Source organism: Carettochelys insculpta, chromosome 33, assembly GCF_033958435.1.
Source record: "Carettochelys insculpta isolate YL-2023 chromosome 33, ASM3395843v1, whole genome shotgun sequence".
Lineage (NCBI taxonomy): Eukaryota > Metazoa > Chordata > Testudines > Carettochelyidae > Carettochelys > Carettochelys insculpta.
The window spans coordinates 1,567,863-1,592,147 of NC_134169.1; the positions used below are offsets into that span (position 1 = coordinate 1,567,863).

Genomic DNA, 24,285 nt, shown 5'->3' on the forward strand with positions numbered 1-24,285 from the left:
ACTAAACAACACAAGATCCACAGAGCCGACAACTGGTTGCAGACCCTGTGCCTGCAGCATGGATCCCCAGCTGCCGCAGCAGCAGCCAGAAGCCCTGGGCTAAGGGCTGCTGCACACGGTGACCATAGAGCCCCGCAGGGGCTGGAGAGAGAGCGTCTCTCAACCCCTCAGCTGATGGCCGCCATGGAGGACCCCGCAATTTTGATGTTGCAGGATGCACAACGACTACCCGGTCCCTACTTTGACGTTGAACGTCGAAGTAGGGCGCTATTCCCATCCCCTCATGGGGTTAGCAGCTTCGACGTCTCGCCGCCTAACGTCGATGTTAACATCGAAATAGCGCCCAACACGCGTAGCCGTGACGGGCGCTATTTCGAAGTTAGTGCCGCTACTTCGAAGTAGCCGGCACGTGTAGACGCAGCTCCACTCTGCAGCCACCTCAGCTGCCCACCTGTCAGTGTCTGTTACTTCTTCCTCCAGAAGGACGGCAGCCGCCTCCTGCAGCTCTGAACTCCCCAGCACAGCCCAGAGGTGCTGCAAAGCAGGTGAGAGGCAGCCAGAAAGATTTGTCCAGGCACCACTGGGTGCTGCTTTCCTAATCTCCCCTTACCTGGGAGGTCCATGGGCAGGGGAGCCACAGAGCCTCTCTGGGACTTTTCTCCTAACTGGTTTGGGTTTTGTCAGTGACAAACAAAGGGATGTGAGAGGAGAGTAACTCTCCCTCTCCTGCCCTGCAGAGGTTGCACCGTCACCCTCTGTGCACAAGCAGCTCCAGAGAGCCACAGGGCTGGGAGGATCAGCCTCTGTTTTTGTAGCCAGAGGAGCCACCTTCCCAACACCAGTTTCAGCTGCGTTTGCCTGAGCTCTTGTCTGTGCCTGGATTCTTCCCAATGCTCCTCTCCCATCAGCCTTTGCCTTCCCCAGCCATGACTGGGATTGCCCAGGGAGGGCTCTTTGGTTCCCCACACCCATGTAGGAAAACATGATTCAAGACGTCCAATGAGGCACCACTGGGAGTTGAACCCAGGATATCCTGTTTACAAGGCAGGTGCTTTAGCCAGTTAAGCCTTGGTGCCCCCCTGGCTTGAGCTGTGGGTCCTGACAGAGAGGTACCTGTATTAGTCTGTGTCGTCAGCCAAAAAGCCGTCCTGGAGCACATTAAAGACAAGCAACCAAATTTATCAAGTGATGAGCTTTTGTGGGGGCCGAGCCACTCTGATGGATGCCCACAACAACCCCTTCCCGTTCCCCAGCACAGACATTGCGCCCGAGAGAAGCTGGAGTTGCTGCTGAGAGGACATTGCGGATGAGAGGAACAAAAAAACCCCTTTCGCTTCCTGTCCCCTCTGCCGTGTGCAGATCAGACTCCACCAATCGACCCTCCTCCCACCCCACCTGCCCCAGTGCCAGGATCCCACCAGCAGAGCCTGGAGTCCTGCCCCCCTTTGCTCCCTCAGCCTGAGTCCCCCCCTCACTTTCACTTTGTGCTCCCCACACCCTCCTTTCTCCCTCTTCACACCCCAGCTGTGGGGCAGAGTTATCTCCTGTCTCTCACGGCGTGGGGGGATGGGCTGTGCCGCCCCGGCTGGAGCTCGTCAGGGTGAGCGTTTGCTGCAGTGTAACTAGCAGAACATTTTCCCTTTCTGTCTCCTTCTGCCCTTCAGTCCCACTTGTGACCCTCCGCACAGCCCCTTTGGGTTATTACCAGCCCAGTGCAAATCCCCTGGGGGTGGGGGTGACTTTACAGCTTTCCCTGCGAGAAACCTTTGAGCAGGGCCGTCTGGCTGAAGACTCCCTATTGTCCTCTGTTCTACCAGCTGAGCTGTTGAAATGCAGCACTTAGTCCTCTGCCCACTCCCGTAGCTAGTTCAACCCACCCACGTGTTATGACAAGTGCCCCCCAGGTGATGGCATTTCAGCAGAGAGGAAGAAGAATCCAGGTGAGATTCTGTGGGGCTCTGGATATCACACAAGTTCCCCCATTGGACTCAGCAACAAACACAGCAACTCATTTCTACCCTGGCAGGGATTTCTGCTTCTGTGGCTAGTCTGTGGCTGAGCATCCCCTGCTCCTATGAGTTCCTGAAAGTGAGAACCTGCAAAACCCTCTAGCAAGACAGGGAACAGTTTTGTAATTAATGAACCAAAAACATCAGCCAACAGCCTTGGCCAGCTTGACTGTGCTCTCTTCACTGGCTGCAATGGACAGAGAGGCTCAAAGAGAAACAGACCAAACGGCTTGTAGGGAGCAAACTAAAGCTCTGATGGAAAGTGACTCCAGCATGTGACAGGGAACACAGCCAGAGACACAGAATCCCACCCAGCCCTGCCCTGCTTTGGGTCACTCCAGGGCACCAGGGCTCACTCCCTGGGATGCACTGAGTGCGGGAGCCAGCTGGTGGGAGGGACCTGCTGACCTCACATCTGTAGGGCAGGTTAACCACATGTCCCTGAGCTCGGCCCATGCTGGAGGGAGCCGGGCAGCTTTAGCAGAACACAGTGTCCGATGAGGAGTAGATACGTGTATTTGGGGAAGGGATCCTGAGCGCTGCATCCCAGCCATGTACTTTGTCCATGGTCCTGACTTCCCCTTATAATCCAGCCTCCAGGTCAGAGCTGTTCCCGTTCCCTCCAGAGGGCTGGGGAATGGTCAAGGTGCTCTCTTGTGCCATTGCACCTGGCTGAGCACAGAGATCCCCAAATCCCCGCTCTGCTGGGAGCCAGGTTACTGTTTGAATTCTGTATTGCCAATGACATTGTCTCATTATTGTCCAGTATCCACGATAACAAAACACAGAAGGGGTCAGAGCTGTGATGACTGAGTGGTTAAGGTGTTGGACTTGAAATCCAATAGGGTTTCCTTGCGTGGGTTCAAACCCTGCTTACAGCAAAGCCTGAGCTTTACCCCCACCTAGGGCAATTCAGCCTGGCACACTCTGTGCATGTGGCAAATGCAAGCGGCTGGGTCCCTAAACCTGCTGCCCAAAGGCTGGCTGCTTCGGGGGGAGAAATGCCACAGTTGTGATGTGGTCGCTGCTCCAGCACAAGCTGGCTGCTGCCACCTGCTGTGAGCAAAGCTCCAGACAAGTAGGCGTCTCTCCCATGCCCCACTCTGCTCTGCTTCTGCAATGCTGTCCTGCTCTGCTCTGTCTCTGCCTGCACCTGTCTGCTTCATCCCCCAGTGTCTGTTGGTGTCTGCCTCCACCAGTCCCTGCCCCACCTTCTCCCCCGGGGCCACCTCCTGCTCTGCTCAGGCAGCAAATAGTGGCAAGGGCCTGGCCCATGGCCCTCGTAGCCCCACTGACAGTGTAGGGCTGGGGGGAGCCTGAAGTGGGGCAGAGGAACCCTGAGGGGAGAGCCTGACAGCAGGGAGAGGCAGGTGCAACGTGGGCAGATGGGGTTGTGGGGTGAAGAGGGTAAAAGCTGGGAGGTGTTTGGCTGAACTGTCTAAGATAGTGTCTTCTGGTCACAGCTGTCTCTGGAGATGGGAGTTCAAGCTGCTGGATGGGGAGGGGTGTGGGCCAGGCCAGTGAGTGGCTGAGGCAGGGGCAGGCCAGGCCCAGTGGAAAATATTGGGGTGACAAGGAGGTTCATAGTTGACTAAAGTTTTCCATCCCACTTGGTGCAGTGCCAGGGTTGGGGGCTGCTGGTGGGGGAAGGTAGCACAGATTAGAAGGACCCCCCCCTTTATTAACACAGCCTCTCCACTCCCATACCAGGTTGGACTTGCCATTCAGGGTCTGGCACAGTGGGGTGTGAGGGCAGGAAGGTTTGAGCCACAGCAGTGACCTCCCTCAGGGCAGCTGAGGTGAACACAACAGCAAGGCCCCTTCGGGTTTGGTCCTTGGGAGGGCTGTGTACCAGTGGGGGATGCAGGCTGATTTCTGGGAGGTTCCTCTAACGCCGAGCCGCTGTCCTCACCACTTACTGATGGGAGCCCAGAGAGTCTCAGCTCATTGCAAAATGGCATAAGAAGCAGAACATCTGCCTGCCGGAAAGGAGGGCTCAGGCGCCGCTTTTCTGTGTGGCCAGTTGGATGCAGTGTTGGACTTCAGATGAGACCATTGGTGGTCTGAGTTCCTGTGTGGTCCTACTTGCTCTACACTCACTCTGTGCAGCCTTTGCCCACAGACTGCAACCTTCTCCTTGGCTGCTCTGAGCAATGGTTTGGCTCCAACTGGACTCTGGGAAGCAGTCGCTGGGCAGGCATGAGCCCTGGCTGCTCCCACTGAGCCGTTACCTTTCTGGCCTTGCCAAAGAAGATGAGGGGTAAATCAGGCTTGTGTGTGGAGCAGTTTCCCTCTTCCAAATGGTGCTCATCCTTGTGCTGCAGGGAGCTCATTTAATAGCCCCTTTGCAGTACTGGGGGTTTTCTCTGCTTCTCATTCGAAGGCGAGAAACCTCTTGAGGCCACGTCCCCTGCTCCACTGCCACACTGAGTCCCATAAGTGGAAGCAGTGAGAGAGCTGCTGAGGAGCTGGCTTACCACTGCCTCACCACTTACCATTCTTACCACTGCCTGAGCATTGTTGTTGATACCTATCAACAACCGATCAGTCTGCTATCCCCTCCCTGTGACTCCAACAGCGCCCAAGTCACTTTCTGATCTATCCTGTCAAATGCCTTTTGAAAATCAACAAAGCTACTGCAGATGGTGGAGAACCTCTCCAGGTGCGAGCCTGGGCAATTTTTGGGACGCTGGGCTGCCCAGACGCCAGCGTCCCCCTCTCGGCTTTACTGATATCGTCCAAAGGAGAGGATGACCTCTACGTCTGGTACCAGCTCAGCTGCAGGAACTGCCAGGTCAATGCCAGAAGTTGGCACAGAACCGCCTTAGGACTCCCCTCGGGATTTTCTGTCAGGGTTTACTCCCTCAGCCTTGCTCCTTCCCTGGATAAACCACAAGGCAGTGGGGTGGGTTGCACACAAGCTATCCACAACCTTTAGCTGACAGAACTTGGCTCACACCAAGCATCACAGCTGAAAAAGCCACGACACCTCCCATTTCACCAAGGAGCAGGACATCTCCTCTCTCCACTTCCAACAGAGAAATTGAAAGAAAAGAACTAAACCTGAGAATTGAACCCAGACCAACATCTTGGAAAGCAGCTGTGCTAGTCACTACACCACCAACGCCTCCCTGAGGAAAGTGTGCAACAACCAGAAATATGAATCACGGAGCATGTGTCTTCAACCCCATGTTCTGTTTTCATTTGCTTTAGATCACTCAGCTGATGGGAATAAGGGGACTTCGAAGTAGGCGGGGCCCTTCCGAAAAGGAGCCCCATCAGGACAAGCTGCGCGGCGGTGAGGCGCGTCAATTTCGAAGTGCCGCTGCCACCCGCATGCTAATGAGGCGCTGAATATGCATTTCAGTGCTTCATAAGTAAACTTCGAAGTGGCCATTTGCATGCCCGTTTCGAAGTTTGGGGCTAGTGTAGACACGGCCCCTGAGTGATCGTAGCTTTCTGAGTGGGAGAAGCTAGGTCAGTGGGGAAGCTGTGGTGTGCACCTGGGGAGAGAAAGTTTCATCAACCCCCATTTGAAAAACTACTCTGGGCTGGGACAGAAAAAGGAGCCTGGGGAAAAAGAGTTTGTCCGACAGGGACCTGAAGATGAGTGATTCAAGCAAGAGTGAAATGTGGGTGAAGGCCAGTGGCAGAGTGTTTGATTTCAGATGAAGTGATCTTCTTTCTAATCCATGCTCCCCTTTTCAAAGGCAGCCACTTGTATGACAAGAGTTGTCTCACGTTAACCAACATGCTCTGGATTTCTATAGTACGGGGATCCTGAAAATGGAAATGAACCCTTAACATTTGTCAGTGCCCATGCAGACAAACCTAGCAAACCCCTCCCTCTGCTGAAATCTGGCTCCACAGGGAAACTGACATTTGACACTGACATGAGGAATTTTGGGTCTCATTTCCATAAAGAGGTGCTCGTTCAGAGTCTATCCAATACGTCACTTCCAGCAGGAAAGGTCTCTGCACACTTTGTAAATGTGTGTGTTGAGAGGATGTCAATTACTCTGGGAATTCACAGCAAAGGCCATTACGTCCTCCCTCAGCTCGATATTCATACACACGCACCACCAAGCTCCCCAGTCCCTGCATTTCTCTTCATTCTCTGCAGGCTGCTTATTGTCAAAGAATAATTAACCCTTTTAATCTTTCCGGGGGCTTGAAAGAAATGTTGCCTTACAGCCAGGTGGAGATGGGTAAGTTATTGAAGAACAGTGTCTTCCAAACCAACGCTGCTGTGCAGCGATATCCTCAACATGGCCCCAGGGTCTCTATTCACAGACAGGCTCTGCTGTGCATGGACCTGCCATGATGAAACATGTTTTGTTTATTTCAGGGCTTCCTTGCAGCGTGAAGGCGTCATTGTGAACTAGATTATTTTGGAGGAATAATTCTGGAATAAACTCTTCTGAAATAACTCTGCACCTCTCTGGTCAGGGCCTGTCAGCATCATGTAAAGCATGAGAATGTCCATTGTGGCCTGTGACAGCTGCACTGGGGAGGCTGGTGCCAGTGCTGGAAGGTCCCGAGGAGTGGGAGGGGATCTGGTTTGCTTGGCCTGCTCCCTCTGAGGCCACCTCTGCTCCTCCTCCCGTCTCACCTCTTCCTATCCCAGCTCTGCCTCTTCCCCTGAGCTCTGCCACCAGCTGCCTGCTGCTCTCTCCTCCCCTCCCCACAGGCCTCTCCCTGTTCCCCCAAGGGCTGCCAGCCAACCTCACCTCTGCAGAGACCCACCCACCCATCCTGTCACCTCTACCTCTCTGCCCCTCTCCTGAGCTCCCATGGCCAAAGCTGCTCATCATGGACTTCCTCCAGGGCCTGCTCCTTGTGCTTCTGCACCCCAACCCCAAGGGCCCTTCCTCTGCCTTCCCCAGCCCTCTGCCCACCAGAGCAGCAGCTGGGGGACCTGAGTGAAGAAGCAGAACTCAGGCAGGAAGAGGAGCAGGGCAGGCAGGGACTGGCACCACTGGTGAGTTACCTGGGCCTGTGGTGCTGCAGTAGCAGGTGTCCAGGGAGGGAGCCTGTGAGGCCAGAAGGCCTTTGGGGGGAGGTGGGGAGCTGAGAAAGCCAATGGAGCTGCTGTCGGGGCTGTGTCCTTGGCAGGGGGCTCCTGCTGCTCCTTCCTGCAGGAGGTGTGTGGTGCAGAGCTGCGGAACCTCACCAACCCCAGACCCACTCTGCAGCCCCCCCCTTAGCCTGGGGTGGTGACTCTGACTTGCTCCCTGCCAGCCTCTCAGCCTGGTTCCTTCAGCTCTTTGGGCCTCCTGCCCAGAGCAGTCGAAGAAAAGCAGAAAAGACCCACCCATGGCCAGCATGGGGCTTGAACCCATGACCTTGGCGTTATTAGCACCACGCTCTGACCAACTGAGCTAGCCGGCCAATTGCAAAGGGATTCACAAGGGGCTTTTTTGGAAATGAGCAACAGGCAGCTGCAGGGCCACTGGCCACTGAATGAGATTTCCTCCCCTCCCCCACCAGCCTGGCCTCCCCTTTCAGACTCTCTCACCCACCCCCCACTGCTCTGAGCCCAGCTCGGGGTTCCCTCAGTCCCGCCTGCCCCTTGCCAGCTGCCCTGGGCCCTGCAGTGGGTCCCCTCAGATCCTGCCTCTCCCACCCCTCCCCAGAGCCCTGATCCCCTTGTCCCCTCAGACCCTGCCAACCCCCCCACTGCCCTTTTCCTCTCCTCCCTCAGCCACAAGCCCTGCCCGGGTTCCCCTTCACACCTACCACCTCTCCCCGCTGGCACCCGGCCTCCCCCTCCCTCTGCACTGCACAGTCACCAGCTGAAACCTTGGGCCCTGCCCAGGGGCTGTGTCAGAACAGAGACAGCCCGTGGGTGCAGCCCCTGCCTGGGGGGATCCTGCGTCTCTGTCTCCATGTGCTGCTGCTTCCAGAAGTGGCGTAATAATGAGCTGTCCAGGAGATGCGAATGGGGCATGGATGGAAATGTTCTGTACCTCATTAGCATATGGGCGCATGATTTGGAGCCCAGAAGAAGCTCTTCCAGACTCCACAATACACGTTCAGACGCGCGGCCCACGGGGATCTTACAGAAGGAAACGCTCCCTCCAGAAGCCCCTTCTGCCTCAGTTTTGCTTTCCTTTTTTAGTCTTTAATTTTTATTTATTTTATTTTTTAAATTCCTCACGAGGCCGCTCAGTATTGTCACATTATTGGTGCTGTGGGGTGCGAGAAGAGTTTGTAACGGTCTCATAAGAGCAGTCCGACCCCTCTGTGAACCCTTCGAGGAATCCTACACAGATGCATGCAGCCAATACTTCAAGGCTACACGCTGCAAAACAACTCATCCTGCCCAAAACAAGGCGCGCTTGCCAAGACTTCAAGGCTACGCCGGCAGTCGGCCACAAGAGGTAGTGATCAGGAATGCATCGGCAATTTTAGTCAATCTTATGTTAATGAGTTCAGCCTTATCAGCTAGAGTTAGGAGGCCTGTTACAGAGCCTGTCCCCGAGCGAAGCTCCGACGCGTCGGGTTTTCCCCCACTGGTGACTGCGGCATCTCCGGGGCTCCCGCCGCGGGTGTCACGCGCTTTCAATAAACCAAATATAGCCCTCGCCTTCTGGGTGCAGCCTCGTTTCTGGGGAACCCGAGCCTGGTTGGTTACAGATACATTTGGGGACAAAATTCTTTGCGACAAGATTCCAACATTTAATCTCCTCCTCATAATGCCAAACCAAAGCTAATTATTTTCCCCAGGTCAGACTGGGGGAGGTCTCAGGGGGTGGCCGAGCTCGTTGGAGCATCACAAAACGAGCAGTTCTGTACCACCTTAAAGACGAACACATTCCTGTATGAGGGAAAGAGCTAAGTGGTAGTTTTCTTCACTGTCACAGTTAGATTATTGCTTTGGTAAGAGGGCTGATAATAGGAAGATGGGTCCTTGAGCCCGAAGGCGTGTGGCCACCACCAGAAGAACTGTGGGACATGCAGCAGAGCCAAGGGATGGGAGGGAAGCTGGAACATGCATGGAACGAACTGTGACCTTCCCTTTCCTTTCAGAGATGGGGGTTCATGATCTCCTCATGCCACAGTGCCTGGCTGTGTGTTTTCTTTTAACCATTCTCAGTTCTCCGTATTGCCTTACACGCATTGCTGCTCAGCAAACTTTCTCCGCTATTAATCTCTGTGCCTATCTATGCTGTATGGTACTTCTATCTTTCCCAAATCCTGCTTGCTCGTCTGCTAGATGTTCTTTGAGCAGTGACCTCAGTCTCTCCACCAGTATCATCATCAGCACCTTGCCCAGATGACTCATTAGTGCAATCCTTCTGTGCACTTCCTATCTTCTGGACTGTCACTAGCACGGACCTTGTCCATTCCTTAGTGGCCTTTCCTTCTTTCCTTGCGACGCTACAGAGTTGGTGTGTTTCCTGAGTCATACTGAATCATACTTTCTCTGCTGTATTTGATCATCTCTTCCATGAGCTTATCATTTCCAGGGCTTTTGTTTTTCTTTAGTCGTCTCACTGCTCTTTCTGCTTCCTCCTTCGAAATACCAGATGAAGCTCTGCTATCTGCACACACCTGACTTCTGCCAGCCCCAGCTCCTGGGCCTGCCCAGCTTTGATGGTGTTTGGATCTTGTAATGCATGGGAGCAAGCTGAGCTTGTTCTGGGTGGAGTCACATGGACCAGGCAGGTAAAGAGTGGTGAGGACTGAGCCCAGACGCACCAGCACCCTGAGCTCGTGAATCTCACTCCAACCAGGAGGGAGTGTGGGGAAGTCCTTGGCAAGGTGAAGTCAGGTGCAGCTGGTGTGTGGGGCTGTTTGGTTTACTTTTGTCTAAAACTGTGAGAAGTGACGTTTGCTTTTTCTCAGAAGCCGGGTTTGTTTCGCAAGGCCAAGTGTTGCTCAGGGAGCAGGAAGTCTTGAGTTGAACTCCCTGATGCTCCCCCCAAAGATTGTGTTTGTTGCTCTCTCTGACTTGGTGTTGCCGACATTTTTCTGACACAGAATGTGGTTTGTAATCTGTCCAGAGTGTGTAGTTGGTTTCTTGCTTCAAAGCTGTGAGGGGAGCTTGGAAATGACCTTGGAAAGGTGAAGTTAGGTGTAGTGTTGATCAGAGCACTGGGGGTTTATTGAAACCTGATTCTGCGGAAAGCCCAGTGCATCCTTCTTGAACTAGGGCTTGTTGGTCTAGGGGTATGATTCTCCCTTAGGGTGGGAGAGGTCCTGGGTTCAAATCCCAGACAAGCCCTTGTTCAACCATTGTCCAATAGCTGATCCCAACAGGTCAGTGGCTCATGTCCTCTTATGTGATTTTCCTCTCTTCATTTGCTCAGTGCAATGGAACAGGCACTTGCTACTGGATGGCTCCGCTCAAGCATCAGCTCTGTCAAGATATGGTCCTGCCACTGACTGACTACACCCCTCCTGTTCACTGTGGCAGCCCCTCTTGCTGGTAGACACCACAACTGTCCAGCTTCTGACTCCCCCTCCCCCTTTTGTCTGGATGACTTGGCTGTTCTCCCTTCTGAGCTACAGTCCTTCATTTCTCTGTCACTCCCAGTCACCCAGACCATCTTCTCATTCCCTGCCACAAGCCAGATCTATGCCCTCAGTGGAGTTGGTGGAAACCAGGTGCTCCCTCCCTCCCTCTGGTTGCAGCCCAGCAGGGACCCTACACCAATAGCAAAGGGGATACTCAGCTGATGTCACCCCAGAGTCAGACTTATTAGAGTGTTTGGCCTGGGCACAAGGAGATGAGCCATCCAGCATAAGGGGGAAACACAGTAATTGAAACTTTGATGCTTCTGCCTGGTTTTGACCCAGGGACCTTTTGCGTGTTAGGCAAACGTGATAACCACTACACTACAGAAGCCCTTATCAAGGACCTTTCCCATCCCCACAATTCGATCCACAAGGCACCACTTGCCCTGGCACACATGGCTGGAGAACCTTCGAGAAATGGGGGGAGCCCCTCACACACTCAGCTGCTCCAGCAGAGGGTTGCAGCTGCACCCAGGAATTATGCCTTGGGCTTCAAGGGGAGTGTGACGTACTAGAGCTGGGAAGAGCAACCAGTAACTCCCATCTCCCTGCTGTGTGTGTCAGGGGGATCTGGCACAGAAAGCAGCCCAGAGAGAGAGCAGCAAAAAGTCAGGAGCTGCTGAAAGTCATTTTCATCTCGACATACGACAATCCTCAATGCACAGGAAACGTTAAGAAATGAACTAAGCTGTGGGTTGTGAGGCAGCAGCTGTTAGCTGGACAGAGCCAGAGACAAGGGAGGTGAGCAACACCTGGTGGGTGTTGCTGAACAGACATTACGATTGTTAAACAGGGGAGCCACAACTCACCTGCATGAGCCCAGCCCAGCAGAATGGCTTAACTTTGCCTGGAGACTTTACAATGCCCCCAGATGTGCCTGGCCTTGTGTTCTCCAAGCACACGTGGAGTTTGCAGATGAGATCAAGCTGGGAGGGTTTGCAACTGTTTTGGAGGAGAGGCTCAGAATTCATAATAAGCTGCACCAAGTGGAGACAAGGTCTGAGGTAAACAGCAGCTAACCAGGCAGCAGGAGAAAACAGTGCGTTGAAGAGACTTTCTCTGGGCCTCGCTGAGCAGGGGCCCCAGGGTGACTCATCCACATGGAGACCTGCATTGGGCCCTGTGGCTGGTGCTGCAGGCTGATCTCTTGCCCCCAGTGTCAGAGAGAAGGGAATGTGACATTCATCCTCCCTGGGCAAGTGTCTACACCTTTCCCAGCTGTGCGCTGCACAGCCCAGCCCAGCCCAGCCCAGCCCAGCAGCTGGGAGAGACCAGAGCCCCTGAGCCAGCCTTGGGAATGGGCCCTTCCCTCAGAGGCAGCTGCCCATGTCACTGGCTGCAGCTGAGACAGGGCTGCCCCACCTTGTCCCCATGTCTGGCTGCGGCAATGCAACCTGGTTGTGTCTGGGGCCCTGCTCACCCCAGCAAGCCGCACTGCAGGGGACAGGAGTGAGCGTAGCATTGGTGGGCCAAACCAGCCCATCCGATGTGCCCAGCCAGCCAGCGAGTGGCAGGAAGGTTCCTGGCAGGACTGATTTTGGTGGGTATGAAAACCCACCATGCAGGTGGGGTTATTTAGCTGAGTGGCGAAGGTGATGGTTTGCTAATCCCTTGTATTTGGCATGAATGGGTTCAAATCCCATCTTCAGGGTTGGAACTGCTTTTGTTGAGCCCCAGCCCCAAGGGGAGGCTGCCAGTGGAGGGGTGAGATGATTTCATTTACCCTGACAGGGCCCAACCTGTCTGCAAAGGCAGCCGAATTGTGTGCTGCTCCCTGGGGCTCAGCAGGGCCCCAAACTCAGCCAGGGGTGTGGTGCCTTGGCAAGGAGGGGGCAGCCTGTGAAATGGGCAGCTGCCTCTGAGGGAAGGGCCTGTCCCCAAGGCTGCCTCAGGGTCTCTGCTCCCTCCCAGCAGTGGGCTGGGCAGTGCCCATCTGGGAAAGGAGACTTGCTCAGGGGGAATGAATGTTTCTCTGCCCTTAACAGCAATAGATGCAGCTACAGCTTGGGCCTGGGGCAGGTCTCCATTCAAACGTCCCACTCAGGGACTCTTTCTCTCACCTTCAGTTCCCTGATGTTTTAGCCTGATCTTCATGCTCCTTCCTTTAAGTGCCATGCCTGCAATGGAAATAGCCTGGCTGCTCCAGGTACAGGCACCGCCACCAATCATGCAGGCGAAGGAGAAGCTATGGGAAACACAACCTCAGACATCTCAACACAGACTGATGAGTTCTAGAGCCCCAACCTGTTACAGGCATGTGGGTGAGTCAGCCCAACCAGAGGCCGAGCTCCAGTGGGCCTCACTCATTTAGCAGGATGAGGAGCTCTAACTCAGATACACCTGTGTGCAAAAAAGCCCAGCCCGTGGAGGGAGAGAGATTGAGGACAAACCACCACAGCTCCAGCAGGTCTCACAGACATTTGAATTCAGATTTCAGAATCCTGTGTGGTGCCACTTACACAATGCGATTGGCAAATTTTAGCTCTTTTGGGCAGCGCTGAGACTTTTTGTAAGCTGGCACCCTGCACTCTATGCCACCCTCCAGCTGTTTCACCTCTCAGGACACTCCTTCCTACCCCATCTCTACCCCTCTTCTCCCTGAGAGATTGAGCCCATACCTTCTCGCTGCCCCCTCCACCTGGCTGGAGAGTGACTCTCTGAAACCCCCAGAGTTTTGAAACAGCTTTATAATAACCAGCCTGCAGAGAATTAACAGAAATACAGATATGGGGAGGGATGTTGGTGCTTGTGTACGAATATGGAGGTGAGGAAGCACATAATGGCCCTGGCTGTGAATTCCTACAAAATTGACATCCTCTGTCCACACACATTTACAAAATGTGCAGCTGCTTCATTGCTGAATGTGATACATTTGATGGACTCTGAATGAGAACCTCTTTAGAGAAATGTAGAGCAACGAAGGGTCCTGTGGCACCTTATAGACAAACAGAAAAGTTTAGAGCATGAGCTTTCGTGAGTTAACTCACTTCTTCAGATGCTTGACAAGCATCTGAAGAAGTGAGTTAACTCACGAAAGCTCATGCTCTAAACTTTTCTGTTCGTCTATAAGGTGCCACAGGACCCTTCGTTGCTCTACAGATCCAGAATAACACGGCTACCCCTCTGATCTTTAGAGAAATGAGACCCAAAATTCCTCATATCGGTGTCAACAGTCAGTTGCCCTGTTTAGCCAGATTTGAACTGAGGGAGGGATTTGCTAGGTATATATGCAATGGCTCTGGCAAACATTGAGGGCTGGTCTCCATTTTAACCCCCGCCCCACGCAGTAGAAATCCAGAGTGTGTAGGGAAAGGTGAGACAGCTGTAGTCACACAAGTAGCTGCCTTTTAAAGGAGGGGTTTGGACTTGAAACAAGACCACTTGATCTACAGTCAAACACCGAAACCCTGACCTACCCCCACATTTCACTCTTGCTTCTGCCACTGATCTTCCGGCCCCTTTGAACAAACCCTCCTTCCCCAGGTTCCCTTTTCTGTCCCCACCCTCAGGGGTTTTACAAATGGGGTTTTATTAAACTTTCTCTCTCCCGGTGCACACCACAGCTTCCCCCTACTGACCTGGCTTCTCCCACTCACAGAGCTGCCATCACTCAGGGAGGCTGGTTTCATGTGAGTGGGGGACGGCTCTCCCATCCACTTGGGCTGTGCCACACTTGGCCACAACTTTGAAATGGCCATTTTGAAGATTACTGATGAAGTGCTGAATTGAATATTCAGCGCTTCATTAGCATTAGGATGCTTCCAGCTGCGGTACTGTAACACGTCCCGTGACGCCCAGCCCCTTGGTCTAGGGCGGGCGGCAACAAAAGAGGGGGGTTAGGGCACCAGCCCGCACTCAGTTCGGGCAGTCAGCGGCTCACCACTACCCCCGTACAGGCCCCAGCCCTCAGTCCAGGGCGGGGCAGCAATTCACAAGAGTTAAGCACCAGCCCAGCCCTCAGTTTGGGGCGGGGCAGCAACACAAGGGACTATAGACAGGCTCAGCGGGGGCTGGCCCTGTCAGGGAGCGGGTAGGGGGTCGCAGGCCCTCCCACTCCACTGCGACCCGGCCCTGGGGGTCGCTCATGTGCAACCCCGGCAGTGGGGATCCAGACCACAACACAACTGCCATTGGTTCGTGAGCGTCGTTCCCCGGGCCACTTCCTACCTCACCCTCTCTTGGCGGCAGGTCCCAGTCCATCTGGTCGGGGGGTCCTCCTAGGTCGGTCTCCTCTGGGTCATCCACCTGTGGGGGCCCCGGCCAATCGTCCATGACCACGTCGTTAGGGTAGTCAGGCGGTGGCAATACAGGAGACGCAGGGTGGTCCTGGGTCTGAGTGTTGTAGGGATCCGCCGGGGCTCTGGGGCAGCCCGCCCCCGGGGCCTCTTCCACGGCAGGGGGTCTCCACCGGCGGGAAGGTCCTGGTAGGTCCGGGAAGTGCGGGTAGTCTCCTTGGGGCATACGGACCCGGGGTTGCGGGGAGCCTCTGGGGGCCTGCTCCTTTGGCCTGGCCGGGCGGCCGCAGGCCCTCTCCCTTTGTCCCCGGGGAGCTCGTGCAGGCACGTCCTCCCTGCCCGGAGGCCCAGCACTGAATGGTTCCCGCGTCCCTCCTTTGGCTCTTCTAGCCCTTGGCCCCGCCCTCTGAGGGGCGGGCCTCTGGTCTCCTGACTCCGGCCCCGCCCACCAGGGCCTCTGCATAGCTTCCCCGGCCTCTGGGTCTGCGGGAGGCCATACTGACCCACTACATTCCCCCCCTCAAGTCCGTCTCCCATGCCATGGGGGCGGGCTCTTCCATTTCCCCCAGGCGGGACAGGAAGTCTGCATTTATGTGGTCCTTACCTGCCCGATGACGTACGTCAAAGGCGTATGGTTGCAGTGCCAAGTACCACCGCATAGTCCGGGCATTCGTATCCCTCATTCGCGCCAGCCACTGTAAGGGTGCATGGTCTGTAACTAGGGTGAAGGGGGCGCCCAGCAGGTAGTACCTAAGGGCGTCACAGGCCCACTTCACCGCCAGGGCCTCCTTTTCTATCACGGCATAGCGCTGTTCCCTGGGGAAGAGCTTCCGGCTGATGTAAACTACAGGGTGGTCCTCTCCGTCCACCTCCTGGGACAGGACAGCTCCCAGGCCTACACCGGAGGCATCCGTCTGCAGGATGAACGGACGAGTGAAGTCGGGGCTGTAGAGGACTGGTTCCCGTATTAGGCATTGTTTTAGTGCCCGGAATGCCTTGTCGGCAGCCGCAGTCCACACCACCCTTTGTGGCTGGGTTTTCGTTAACAGCTGCGTCAGGGGAGCTGCAACTGAGGCGAATTCAGGGATGAAGCGTCGGTAATATCCTGCCAGTCCCAGGAACTGTCGTACCTGTCGCTTGGTACTGGGGGGAGGGCAGGCCGCTAAGGCCTGTACCTTGCCCACGAGGGGCTTTACCCGGCCCCCTCCTATGGTATACCCAAGGTAGGTCGTCTCCTGCCAACCAATCCGACACTTCTTTGGGTTCATTGTTAGGCCCGCGGCCCTCAGAGACCTAAGGACCGCGGCCACCCGGTCTAGATGTTCCTCCCAGTGACGACTATATATAATGATGTCATCAAGGTAGGCCGCGGCATAGTCCCGGTGGGGCTGAAGGAGATGGTCCATAAGCCGCTGAAAAGTCGCCGGGGCACCATGGAGACCAAAAGGCATCCGGGTGAACTGATATAGGCCTGATGGGGTCGCGAAGGCAGTCTTCTCTCGTGAGGAAGGTGTCAGGGGGATCTGCCAGTACCCCTTGCTGAGATCCAGGGTACTAAAGTAGCGGGCGGCCCCCAGACGTCCCAGCAGCTCATCGACGCGGGGCATCGGGTACGCATCGAATTTGGAGACTGCGTTCACCCGCCTAAAATCGATGCAGAACCGCTGGGTGCCGTCGGGCTTCGGGACGAGCACCACGGGGCTGCGCCACTCGCTTTGGGATGGCTCTATGACTCCCAGAGCCAGCATCGCCCGTACCTCCTCCTCTACTACCTCACGCATTCGAAAGGGTAGTGGACGTGTGGCGTCGCGAACCACCTTCCCTGGCTCCGTGCAGATGACGTGGCAGACCAGGGAGGTGTGTTCTGGGAGGGCCGTGAAGTTCTCTCGGAACGCCTGGAGGAGGCACTGGGCCTGTTTCCGCTGCTCCCCTGTTAGCGTTGCCCCAAGGGCCGGTTGTACAGGTTCCTCCCCATGAGGCACCTGGGGTCCTAGTTCGGGTTCCGGGGGGCAGGGGTTTATCATGAAGCCCTCCCGGTCCCGCCATGGTTTTAAAAGGTTAATGTGGTACCGCTGTGTCTTCTTGCGGCGGTCGGGTTGGCGGACTTCGTAGGTGACCGGCCCTACGGCTCGAACCACCTCGTAGGGTCCTTGCCACCTAGCCAACAGCTTCGATTCGCTGGACGGCAGTAGGACCAGGACCCGGTCACCTGGCTCGAAGCTGCGGCTCCATGCCTCCCGATTGTACGATCGAGCCTGGGACACCTGCGCAGTTCTCAGATTTTCCTCTGCGAGAGTCTCTACCCGTTCCAGGTGCTTCTGGAGCTGGAGGACGTATTGCAGCAGTCCTTTTGAGGGGGACGCGGTTTGTTCCCAGACCTCTCGCACCAGGTCAAGGACTCCCCGGGGACACCGTCCGTATAACAGTTCAAATGGCGAAAACCGCGTAGAGGACTGGGGAACCTCGCGGATGGCCAAAAGCAAGGGGGGCAACAACTGATCCCACCGTCGCAGGTCTTCTGGGGGGAATTTGCGCATCATTTCTTTTAGTGTGCGGTTGAATCGCTCGACCAGGCCATCTGTCTGAGGGTGGTACACGGAGGTGTGTAACTGTTTGATCCCTAGGAGGGCACAGACCTGTTTCATCAGGCGTGATGTGAAGTTAGTTCCCCGGTCCATAAGCAGTTCCCGTGGTAATCCTACCCGGGCAAAGATCTTCATTAGTTCCCCCGCGATGGTGCGGGCCGTGATATTGCGCAGGGGGATTGCCTCCGGGAAGCGAGTGGCATAGTCCACGAGGACTAACACAAACTTATAGCCGGCTACGCTCTTAGGGAGTGGGCCCACTAGGTCCATAGCCACCCGCTCGAACGGGGTCCCCACCACTGGCATTGGAACCAGAGGGGCCCTAGGGACCCGCGGGGGCGCAGCAAGCTGGCACGCGGGGCAAGAACTACAATAGTCCTTCACATCTTGGTAGACCCCGGGCCAGAAGAATCGGGACAGTATTCGGGCCACGGTTTTCTCTTGGCCCAGATGGCCTGCAGCAGGGATGTCATGGGCCAGCTTCATCACGGCCCGTCGGTGGCACTTCGGCACCAAAAGCTGTGCCCATTGGCCCTGGGTCTGGGGGTCCCGATTCACCCGGTAGAGCCGATCCTGGCGTAGCTCAAAGTGGGGCCATTGCGTCATGAGCTGGGGGTTTGTCGCCACCCCGTCGATGGCCGCCACCTGAGAATAGGCCCGACTTAGTGTGGGGTCGTCTTTTTGATCGCGACAAAAGTCTGAGGTTGCCCCGTCGTCGGGGCTGGTCCCTTTTGGGCCTTCAGCAGGTCTTTCCTCTGGGGACTCCAGGCTCGGCTCCACACTCTCCTCGGGTGGGTCCTTGGGCGTGTCCCCTTCTAGAACAGGGGCTGCCTCTTCGTGGGGTCCCGTGGCCGGCCGGAAGATGTCTGTGAAGCCTGGCCAGTCCCGACCCAACACCACAGGGTACGCTAGTTGGGGGGCTAGGCCGACGACCAGATAATGGGTCACCCCTGCCACCGTCAGGGGCACTCGTGCGCTGGGGTAAGGGCGCACATCGCCATGGATACATTGGAGCCGGATAGTCCCTAGAGCGGGGTCAGCCTCCAGGCCGGCACGTTGGCGTATTAGAGTCTGGCTGCTCCCCGAGTCCACTAAAGCAATCACGGCTTTGTTTCCCACGAGGACTGGGACTGTAATTGTGGGTGCCTGAGGAGGTCGCGCCCTCTTTTCAGCCGCTCACACTCGGCCAAAGCTACAGATGCCTTCCGGGCAGTCCCGTTGGAGGTGCCCCCATTGACCGCAACTGAAGCAGGGTCCTACCGCGGGTTGGCGCCCCTTAGGATCTGGTGGTCGCGTGCTAGTAGCCCCCTCCATCTGCCCCTGGGGTTTACCGGGGTCCTGCTTCAGGGGCGTCGTCCGACATGGATTGGGTGGGTCCCGCAGCTGGCCGGACGATTTGGAGCGGGGCTCCTCTGGCTTCCCAGCTCCCCGACGCAGGGGCCAGGACGATGGGACCAGGCCCGTGGGTGCCTCTGGCTCCTCCGCCACTAGGAAGTCTTCCATAAGGCCCACAGCAACTTGCACGGTGGCAGGGCGGTGGCGCCGCACCCAAGCCCGTCCTCGAGGTGGGAGGATGCAGAGGAGTTGTTCAAGCACAACCTGCTCCACGACCTCTGCAGAGGTTCTCACCTCCGGCTGCAGCCACCGCCGGCACGCGTCCCTCAACTCCTGTGCCACGCACCGTGGCCGGGCTCCCGGGGGGTAGGTCAGGGACCGGAAGCGCTGGCGAAAGGTCTCCGGGCTGACGTCCAATGCGTCTAGGACGGCTGCCTTTACCCGGTCATAATCTCGGGCGTCTTCCACCGACAACGCCCGATAGGCTCTCTGGGCGCCCCCGGTCAAATAAGGGGCCAGTAATGTGGCCCACTGGCTCTGGGGCCACCTGGCCACCACTGCCACCCGCTCGAAGGTGACCAGGAAGGCCTCCGGGTCATCCGCGGGCCCATCTTCGCCAGGCGTACCGGCGGGGCCGACGCTGGGCCCTCCCCAGGAGCTTCTTGCCGTGGCTTGGAGGGTAACGGCACCAGGGCTGCCAGCTGCTGCAGGCACCGTTGCTGGTGCTCCTGGCTCTGCGCCATCAGTTCCGTCAGGAGCCGCTGCTGCTGGGCTCCCAGCTGCTGGAGTAATTGCTGCTGCTGCTGTAGTTGGGCAGCTTGCTGCTTTTGCTGGCTCTCCGCCAAATACTGCAGTAACCTGTCCACCTCCATTGGGGAAGCAGAGTTAGCAGCAAGACAAGAACCCACAACACAAGCACCAGAGGGAAAGAGGAGAGAGAGAGAGAGAAAAAAAAAAAAAAAAAAGATAGCGGACAGTTGCCCTCACTGTCCAGGGACCTTCCCCTCCGTGGGTCTGCGCCCACTTCCTCACCCCTTACGTCAGGGGTGGGGATCGGGTACCCACATTCTCCACCACGTGTAACACGTCCTGTGACGCCCAGCCCCTTGGTCTAGGGCGGGCGGCAACAAAAGAGGGGGGTTAGGGCACCAGCCCGTACTCAGTTCGGGCAGTCAGCGGCTCACCGCTACCCCCGTACAGGCCCCCAGCCCTCAGTCCAGGGCGGGGCAGCAGTTCACAAGAGTTAAGCACCGGCCCAGCCCTCAGTTTGGGGCGGGGCAGCAACACAAGGGTCTACAGACAGGCTCAGCGGGGGCTGGCCCTGTCAGGGATGGGGGTAGGGGGTCGCAGGCCCTCCCACTCCACTGCGACCCGGCCCGGGGCCCTGGGGGTCGCTCACATGCAACCCCGGCAGTGGGGATCCAGACCGCAACACACTGCCATTGGTTCGTGAGCGACGTTCCCCGGGCCACTTCCTACCTCACCCTCTGTTGGCAGCAGGTCCCAGTCCATCTGGTCGGGGGGTCCTCCTAGGTCGGTCTCCTCTGGGTCATCCACCTGTGGGGGCCCCGGCCAATCGTCCATGACCACGTCGTTAGGGTAGTCAGGCGGTGGCAATACAGGAGATGCAGGGCGGTCCTGGGTCTCAGCGTTGTAGGGGTCCGCCGGGGCTTGGGGGCAACCCGCTCCTGGGGCCTCTTCCACGGCAGGGGGTCTCCACCGGCGGGAAGGTCCTGGTAGGTCTGGTAAGTCCGGGTAGTCTCCTTGGGGCATACGGACCCGGGGTTGCGTGGAGCCTCTGGGGGCCTGCTCCTCTGGCCTGGCCGGGCGGCCGCAGGCCCTCTCCCTTTGTCCCCGGGGAGCTCGTGCAGGCACGTCCTCCCTGCCCGGAGGCCCAGCCCTGAATGGTTCCCGCGTCCCGCCTTTGGCTCTTCTAGCCCTTGGCCCCGCCCTCTGAGGGGCGGGCTTCTGGTCTCCTGACTCCGGCCCCGCCCACCAGGGCCTCTGCATAGCTTCCCCGGCCTCCGGGTCTGCGGGAGGCCAGACTGACCCACTACAGGTACTTTGACAGCGCTGCTTTCCAAAGCACGTGGCTCGGCACGGCTACACGGGGGCCCTTTTGGAAAAGACCCAACTCCTTTCTAAATCCCCTTATTCCTCTCAGTGGAGGAGCCCTTTTAGTGCCTTACCCACAGCAGCTGTGTGGAATAGCAGAAGCACAAGCTGGAGTTGGAGGAGAGGCAGCCAAGGGGGCTGAGAGGGGGTAAGTGGGGATGGGCCCCAAGCTGCTGCCCCAGTGTAAAGAGGGGGAGGATCCTGATGCCATGTCACAGCCTTGGAGAGGGTTTGTGATCTGCCCCACACTGGCCCCCCAGACAGGTTCTGCTCTGTGACTCCCCCACTGGGTCCCAAGGCCACAGCAGCATTTGGCACCATGGAGGCAATGGAGGTGAGGGGCTGTGACCTGTCGAAACAGGTCCTGCTGCTGAAATATGACCTGACCCCTAAGTCACCTGGGTCCCCCCTAAAAACACAGCTCCAGTGGCGCAATGGGTTAGCGCACAGTACTTATAGAGCAGTACTGCCCTAGACATGCTGAGGTTGTGAGTTCAAACCTCACCTGGAGCATTGCTTTTTCACCTGGTTGACTGAATCATCAAATACTTTGACTGGAAGGGACCTCGAGAGGCCAGCGAGTCCAGGCCGCCGAGCTCATGGCAGGACCAAATACTGTCTACACCATCCCTGATAGACACTTCTGTAACCTGTTCTTGAATATCTCCAGATGTGGAGATTCCACAACCTCCCTCGCCAATTTATTCCACTGTTTGACCACCCTGACAGTTGGGAACTTTTTCCTAACGTCCAACCTAAACCTTCCTTCCTGGGGTTTAAGTCCATTGTCTCTTGTTCTATCCTCAGAGGCCAAAAAGAACAAGTTTTCTCCCTCCTCCTTACGACTCGCCTTCAGATATCTGAAAAACGCTATCAAATTCCTCCTCAAATCTTCTCTTTTCCAAACTAAACAAGCCCAGTTCTTTCAGCCTGTCTTCATAGGTCACATTCTCTAGCCCTTGAATCGCTCTTTTCTAGACCCTCTCTAATTTCTCCACATCTTTCTTGAAGTGAAGTGCCCAGAACCGGACAAAATACTCCAGCCAAGGCCTAACCAGCACAGAGTAGAGCGGGAGAATGACGTCTCGTATCTTGTTCACAACACACCTGTTAATGCATCTCAGAATCATGTTTGCTTTTTTTGCAACAGCATCACACTGTTGACTCATATTTAGCTTGTGGTCCACTAGAACCCCTAGATCCCTTTCTGCTGTACTCATTCCTAGGCAGTCCTTTCCCATTCTGTGTGTGTGAAACTGCTTGTTCCTTCCCAAGTGGAGCACTTTGCATTTGTCCTTATTAACTTCATCCTGTTTACCTCAGAGCATTTCTCCAATTTATCCAGATCATTTTGAGTTATCCTCAAAAGCAGTTGCAACCCCTCCCAGCTTGGTATCATCTGCAAACTTAAGAAGCGAACTTCCTATGCCAATATCTAAATCGTTGACGAAGATATTGAACAGAACCGGTCCTAAACCAGAGCCTGAGGAACCCCACTTGTTCTACTTTTCCAGCAGGATTGAGAACCATTAAGAACTACTCTCTGAGTACAATTATCCAGCCAGTTGTGCACCCACCTTATCATAGCCTCATCTAAATTGTATTTGCCTAGGTTTTTTTTATAAGAATATCATGCGAGACCATATTAAATGCTTTGCTCAAGTCTAGGTATCCAACATCTAACACTTCTCCCCTATCCACAAAGCTCGTTATCCTATCAAAGAAAGCTATCAGATTGGTTTGACATAATTTGTTCTTTACAAACCCACGCTGGCTGTTCCCTGTCACTTCAACACCTTCCAAGTGCTTGCAGATGATTTCTTTAATTGTCTGCTCCATTATTTTTCCTGGCACAGAAGTTAAGCTGACTGGCCTGTAGTTTCCCGGGTTATTCTTATTTCTCTTTTGATAGATGGGCACTAGATTTGCCCTTTCCCAGTCTTCTGGAATCTCAACTGTCTCCCATGATTTTCCAAACATGATAGCTAAAGGTCAGATACCTCCTCAATCAGCTCCTTGAGTATTCCAGGATGCATCTCATCAGGCTCTGGTGACTTGCAGACATCTACTTTTTCCTCAGTGATTTTTAACTTGTTCTTTTTTTATTTCAACTTCTAACCCAACCCCTTTCCCCCGAGCATTCACTTTGTTGGGCATTCCTCCATCGGACTTGTCAGTGAAGACCAAAACAAAGAAGTCATGAAGCATCTCTGCCATTTCCAAGTTCCCTGTTACTGTTTTTCCCTCTTCGCTGAGCAATGGCCCTACCCTGTCCCTGGTCCTCCTCTTGTTTCTAATATATTTATAAAAAGCCTTCTTGTTTCCCTCTATTCCTGTCGCTCGTTTGAGCTCATTTTGTGCCTTAGCTTTTCTTGCTCCGACATTCTTGTGCTATTTGCCCGTATACATCCTTGGTAATTTGTACTTGTTTCCATTTTTTATATGATTCCTTTTTTATTTAGAGATCATGCCACATGTGCTGGTCAAGCCAAGCCAGTCTTTTGTCATATTTTCTATCTTTCCTACACAGCGGGATTGCTTGCTTTTGGGCCCTTAATAAAGTCACTTTGAAAAACTGCCAACTCTCTTCAGCTGTTTTTCCCCTCAGTTTTGCATCCCACGGGACCTTACCTACCAGCTCTCTGAGTTTACCCGAATCTGCCCTCCTCAAATCCATTATCTCTATTTTGCTGTTTTCTCTTTCTCCTTTCCTTCGAATTGTGAACTCTATGATTCCATGATCACTTTCATCCAAGCTGCTTTCCACTTTCAAGTTCTCTACTAATTCTTTCCAACTGGTTAAAATCAAATCGAGAACAGCCTCCCCCCGGTAGCTTTTTGAAACTTTTGGAAAAAAAATTGTCTCCAATTTAATCCAAGAATTTACTGGATAGTCTGTGCCCTGATGTATTAATTTCCTTGGGGCCTCTTGACGAAGTGGCCTGGCTGCTATGGATGGGGAGGTTGCAGCACGCACAGGGAGCTGTGCAGGTCCAGGCTTGTGGGATGGCTCTGTGGGAATCCCTGCCTGCATCACAATGCCACTGCCTGGGGCTGCTGGTGGTGCTTTCTAACAGCTCTGGCTAGTAAACACACCCAGGTGGGGCGCTCCGAAAACAGCTCGAGAAATAAATCACACACATGGCCAGTAATTAAAAGCATAAAAATATGCCCCAGAGCCCCAATGTGAACCCCTCCTCCCACAGACACTGACTGTCCATCATCTCCTCTGCAGCTGCTCTCAGAAATGAAGCATCTGCCAAAGCACCACATGCTACAGACCTCTGCAGCTCACAGGGCCACCCCTGTTGTGTGTATATCACCTGCCCATGTAGATCAGGGAAACTCTGAGCCCAGGGATGTGACACAGCCAGTGGAACCTGGTCAGAGGCCACCAGGCACTGCAAAGCCAGGCTGCCAGGCACCAGCAGCCCCAGGCAGTGGCATTGTGATGCAGGCAGGGATCCCCACACAGCCCTCCCA

General features: G+C 55.4%; 5 non-coding genes across 5 annotated transcripts; 3 read left to right on the forward strand and 2 right to left on the reverse strand.

The window, feature by feature from the left end:
* Positions 1 to 2,808: 2,808 nt before the first annotated feature.
* On the forward strand, positions 2,809 to 2,890 carry TRNAS-UGA (transfer RNA serine (anticodon UGA)). Its single transcript has one exon. It is a non-coding gene; the product is annotated as a tRNA-Ser (tRNA).
* Positions 2,891 to 7,326: 4,436 nt separating this feature from the next.
* TRNAI-AAU (transfer RNA isoleucine (anticodon AAU)) lies at positions 7,327 to 7,400 on the reverse strand. The gene has a single exon. It is a non-coding gene; the product is annotated as a tRNA-Ile (tRNA).
* Positions 7,401 to 10,167: 2,767 nt separating this feature from the next.
* TRNAP-AGG (transfer RNA proline (anticodon AGG)) lies at positions 10,168 to 10,239 on the forward strand. The gene has a single exon. It is a non-coding gene; the product is annotated as a tRNA-Pro (tRNA).
* A 551-nt stretch (positions 10,240 to 10,790) lies between these two features.
* TRNAV-AAC (transfer RNA valine (anticodon AAC)) lies at positions 10,791 to 10,863 on the reverse strand. Its single transcript has one exon. It is a non-coding gene; the product is annotated as a tRNA-Val (tRNA).
* Positions 10,864 to 21,222: 10,359 nt separating this feature from the next.
* On the forward strand, positions 21,223 to 21,315 carry TRNAI-UAU (transfer RNA isoleucine (anticodon UAU)). The gene is given in 2 exon segments: positions 21,223 to 21,260; positions 21,280 to 21,315. It is a non-coding gene; the product is annotated as a tRNA-Ile (tRNA).
* Positions 21,316 to 24,285: the final 2,970 nt, after the last annotated feature.